This window comes from Eutrema salsugineum, unplaced genomic scaffold (assembly GCF_000478725.1).
Source record: "Eutrema salsugineum unplaced genomic scaffold, Eutsalg1_0 scaffold_9, whole genome shotgun sequence".
Taxonomy (NCBI): domain Eukaryota; kingdom Viridiplantae; phylum Streptophyta; class Magnoliopsida; order Brassicales; family Brassicaceae; genus Eutrema; species Eutrema salsugineum.
The window spans coordinates 5,296,993-5,302,776 of record NW_006256342.1 but is presented as its reverse complement, the minus strand read 5'-3'; positions in this window follow the sequence as shown (position 1 = coordinate 5,302,776).

Genomic DNA, 5,784 nt, shown 5'->3' with positions numbered 1-5,784 from the left:
TGACGACAAGTGGCATCAAATGCACTGCTTAAATACACCAGACTGAGAGTATTGCCTTCTACAATGCAGGGCTCTGCGCATAAGATATTTACTTTAGTTTAATTATTTAAATTGCAAGTGCTTGTTTTATTTTGTAATAAATTCAAGGTGGAAACTAAGTGAAAATCACTTGGCGATTGATGTTGTAACAAGTAGCTACTAACAACTTAACTAGTTGTAACAATGTAACTACTTCTTTAATTTCTGTAGTTGGTAAACATTACTTCACAAACTTATTGTAATATTACTTCTGTTCAACTACACACTAATTATCTTACCATTAACTATTTCTCAACAACAACTACCCGTGGAATTCAATATATAGTTTCATAAAATTGCGCAGAAAGTTCACCCTACACAAACCTTACACAAACCCTATATCCTTCCCAAAAAATGCCAGATTTACCAGATTTACCAGATCATATTTTCGAAATCATTGTGAAGAAAGTTGCTGAGTCTGACTGCATCGACCTTGGACCGATTATTCTGGACGGCACCCATGGTAGAGACATTGCGTATAGCGCGGAAGAACTCAGATCGGCATACCTATGGACATTGCATGACACACCATCTCGGATATACCCTGGTGGAGTATATCGGCCTTTATTCCTGCGCTGCTTAGCGTCGAGAAATCCACGGGCCATATTGGTCGAAGCTATAAGGTTCGTGTCAACAGAGGAGAAGATCTACACCGCCATCAGGATGCTAAATAAGCTCGTGCCATCAGACGTCTATGCGACTTACAGCTGTGCGATTTTGCAAATGTGCGTGAGTCGCCCTAACAGAAGGAAAAAACTTCTGAAGATGGTTTTCATGTACCACTATCCTCATGATTCTCGTGAAATTCTTGAAGTCGCCGCAGAGATAGTAGATTTATTCTGGTCATTTTGCCCACGTAATAAACATACATACAAAGAAAAGTTCAGGTACCCTAGTCTCATTCATGAAGACAACTCTGCGTCGTGCGAAGTGTATCACGAGAATGTGCATTATATTGTTACATGTGAAAATTGTTATCTTAGATGTTCGGCAGAACGCATAGCAAAAATGCTTTAGTATCGATGTGCTATGCTCGCTTGTCGCTTGTTTGTAAAATAAATATGAAGTTTTTATAACAGCCTTATGTTTAACAGCCTTATGTCAAAAAGGGTTTACAATCACGTATACCAATGTTGGTGTACGTTTACGAACCCGTACCAATTATAGTGTACGTTTACATTCAAGTATTCATCGTTCTTTAAAAATGTGTAATGTTATTATATTTTCAACCTGTTTTACATTTCCAATCTATATCTGACCCCGTTTACGTAAGTAAGTGTACGTCTTTAGGTTTACGGTTTTAGGTATACGTAAGTAGGTGTAAGTCTATAGGTATACGGTAATAGGTGTACATAAATAATTACAGTGAAGAGGTGTACATAATTAATTACTGCCCTAGACAAAATGATATCCTAGCTTGATGATTAATTACGTAAGTAGGTGTACGTAAGTAGGTGTACGTTTATAGGTATACGGTAATAGGTGTACATAAATAATTACAGTGAAGAGGTGTACATAATTAATTACTGCCCTAGACGAAATGATATTCTGGCACTTTCATGTTGATACAAAACATTTTAAGAGCTTGATGATTAATTACTACATTTACGAACATAAGTACCATAAATATCATAAAATCAACTACTAATTCTCCGTAGATTATGTTTATACAAAAGTAAGAGTTGCAACTAAAAACCGAAAGCAGACAAGCAATTTGAAAAACATCAGTTGTAGTTTGGAACATTTAGACAACATAAATAATTAAAGAGACACGAATGCAAGCAAATACTAAGATTACGGCTTTCACCAATCGAGCATGAACGGCCAGCTTGGAACGACGTTCCTAATGAAGCGGAAGAACCTTTGGGTCTCTTGGGCCCAGAAACAGGTTGTGCACTTTGGCTGCTTAAAGTCTTCTGCAAACCACTGGAGCCAGTAATTGATAACCCCACAGTGACAGGTGTACAGCGCAAGGAATCTCGGATGAAAGGCAGCCGCTTTCTCAGTGAAATCCACTGGCAAATCGAAATTCCATCCGTGTGGAACGTCGGCCAGCAACAACCGGCTCATCCTCCTCCAGTTTTGCACCGTGAGCCTGCCCAAATACTCCTCTGCACGGACAAAGTCTTCCGGCACAGCTCTGAGCTACATCCCGTACACAAAAAGGGCTCAGTTGTAGCCTCCCTCTGCAGCAGCCCTTATCAATTCCACGCCTTCACCATCGTGGAAGTAAAAGTAGGCTTGCATCCCCCTCTCGAAAATAACCCCTGGATTACCCGCGTCATGGAATCTCCTCATCATCGTTGGGTAATGTGGAACCGCCGCTTGTTCATGCACGATTTCGGCGGGATCAATGGCTCGATAGAAACCCCTGCTTGTGCCGATACGGTTGAAACGAGAACAAACAGCACGGAGGCGGGCTATTTCCCTTATAGTTGGGTTTGTAGCGGCCATAATTTGTTCCAGCAATTCATCAGGGAGTGAGAGAAGATAGGAAAAGTCAGCATCACCACCTCTGTTTCTCCTTGGAACCATCGTTTATTTCGGTGAAAAGAGAAAAGATAAGAAAATGGAATGAGGAAGATGAGAAAGGATTGAAAATGGTACAAAAGAGGAAGTTATGATGGTTCTAAGTAGGCAGTTACGGTGAAGGGATTGAATTTAAAGAGGTAGTGCGGTTTTAATAGAGCCGAATAGATGTCTTTGAAGAGAGACGTTGAAAATAGACGAAAATGTGTCTTTTTGTTTACCGGCAAAATTAAATTACCGCAATAAATAAAGAATTACCAAATAAGACAGCCCTTTTATAATAGTTGGAAAATAAATTTCTTGTCATCATTACAGACGTTTTCTCAACATCATGTTAACCGAGATATAGAGTAGAGATTGAGTCCACATAGACGAAATCATTAATTTTTTTTTAAAATATGCATACAGAAATAGGTAAGGTAAGGCTTTTAATAAAAAATGTCGTGTGTATATCTATGTTCTCCGAAAATTCTCTGAAACAGATAATGCCGTTTGTTTACTCAAATATATAATATGTGATAACTGTAACATTCAGGTGTACAAATTTAGGTGTACATATTGAGTCCAGATTGAGGTGTTCTTTTTTTGTGTAGTTATTAGGCGTACACAGAGAGGTAAGCTGAGACTTTAAAGATATAAGAGAACGGTAAGAGAACGGTTCTCGAAAAACTTGCACTACCACCCACCGAAATTAAATAAAGTTAGCACAATTAAAGTATCCATAGATAGAAAGCAAAACAAAGTACACCTACATACATACATACGTAGTAGGCCTAAATAAAATTTTAAATCTTAAAGTACGAAATAACAGCAACGCCGAGGTGTACTTAACTTAGGTGTACACACCAAGGTGTACACCTCGCAGGTGTACACACCGAAACTGGTTGACTTGCACCAATCAGTCACCATTCTTCCATTGACGGCGCAGAACGCGCTGCATACCAAACAAATACGAAGAACTTTTGCGTTTCCTGTGCCCAGAAACACGACGTGCACATGCTTAGCCCCTTTAACAATTCGTCATGCCAATCAAGTTGAGCATTGGCAACACCATAGCGACAAGACCAAAGTGTGGCAAACTGAGCATTAGTCTCAAATTTCCTCCTCGAGAACTCTTCTGGCAAAATAACATAACCACGCTCACCTCCATCAATAATTTTCTGAATTATTCTCCTCATTGCCCCCCTGCCTAGTTTTGAAAGGTACTCTAAACCCACGGGGTCTTCGACCACTGCTTTCATGTACATGCCATACATGTAAATACCTGTTTCGTATCCCATATCTGCAGATTCCTTGATGAGTTTTATGCCACATTTGTCTCCTCGGCAGAAGTAGTCTTGCATCCCCTTCATGAACAGCAAACCAGGATTGCGTGCGTCATACATCGTCCTCAACAAGTTGGGAAATTCTCAATACGCGATAAAAGGCATATCGAAATCTTCGGGAATAGGCATCTCCAATTCCACGGGATCAACCGATGCTAGAAATTTTTTGGTTAAAGTGCAGGCCTGGAACCATTTGCAAACTTGCTTCAGTGTGAAAATTTGTTGGACGGAGTTGCAACTGTATGCGAGAATCTTCTCCAATAGTTCGTCGGGAAGCGCCATCAGAGGGGATTGACGACAATCACGGATATCCGCATCACATCGCCCTCTCTTTGGTGCCATAGTTAATTTGTGAGGTTCAATTGTGATGAAAACGATTGTTTATGGAGATGGAATAACTGCGGTTTAGGATTTGTGAAGCGGAACGGTTCTTTATGTTACATATATATAATAATTAAAAAAGCCCACTAAATGACCGTATACATTAAATGCGATTACCGTTAAGATTGTAAATGAGTTTATAAAATTAGTGGATAAACCATAAATTTCCTTGTTGTACACCCAGTTGATGTACACGTAAATGGATATTGGTGTACAGGTACATATTTAGCCGGGAACAAGGTATTCACACAACAATTAATAAATACTAAAATAATGTGAAGTATAAACAAATTTGTCTTTATGTACTCCCATTTGATGCATATTGGTGTACAACTAAACACTATTAGGTGTACGGATACGCAATTATTAAAGTAAACTAAATTATAAGCAAATTATATAATCGACACACCAATTAATAGATAGTAAAGTAAACAATATTATAAGCATATAAATTATCAAATAAACCCACATCCTAAACATTAAACTGTCAAGTTCAACATTAAACTTCAACATTCGTCCTAAGCGTTGGCAATAGCCGGATTCCCGACAAACTCTTCATATGAGTCCATGGCGTATTTCTCCCTTAACCTGTCAACGTCATCGTCCGTTATCAAACCCATATCCTCCACTCCAAGGGCCTGCAGCATGCATCTCTAAGAATTTGGCCGCACATGGACCACAGTCACCAAATCTTTTGTTCTGATATATGCCCTCCAAACGACTCCATGTGTAAGGGGTGGTGCGTAGGCCTTCCGTTAATTTGCTATCCAAATAACGCTTCAATATAAATGGCATACTTTGACACACGGGCGCCATATACTGCTCCACAGCGGCTTCATCATTATGACTGATGAATGAGTCCAAAATCTTTATGTTGCCCGTTTTAAAGTCAATTACAAGGCCCACCCAATGCTCAGACCCCCAGTTCATGGGGACGTATACAACGTCCACAAACAGTACAAACATTTGCCTCTGCCGCTGATTAGCCCACTTTGCTGGTTTTCCCAATACAATGCCCTGAATGGTTTTCCCCCAGTCATACTGATTTTTGTCTCGCGATATGAAATCGTTGTAGTAGTTGCCGATGATGGATATGAACAAGGTGTCTACAATGCTACCCTGTCTTTCAAGTATATTTCACCTCTACGTCTCCAAAGCATGGCCATTATGACTTGCATGTGCTGACAGAAAAACAAAACATAAATAACATATAATACAGATAATTAAAGATTGAGTAAGTACTAACTATATACTTACCATCGTGTTAACCCACTCAGTAGGCTTCGAAATTTGTAGGAAGAATTGATTGTTCACAGTATGACCAGTGACAATGCAAAAGTCGCTGTAATGAGAGCAATTGGTAATTGATTAGAATGAAAGTTTAAGGATAAATTGCTTTCAATACGATATAACTTACATGTTTCTTTCACGCGATAATAACTCCTGAAATGCCTTGAAGTGGTCTTGGTCA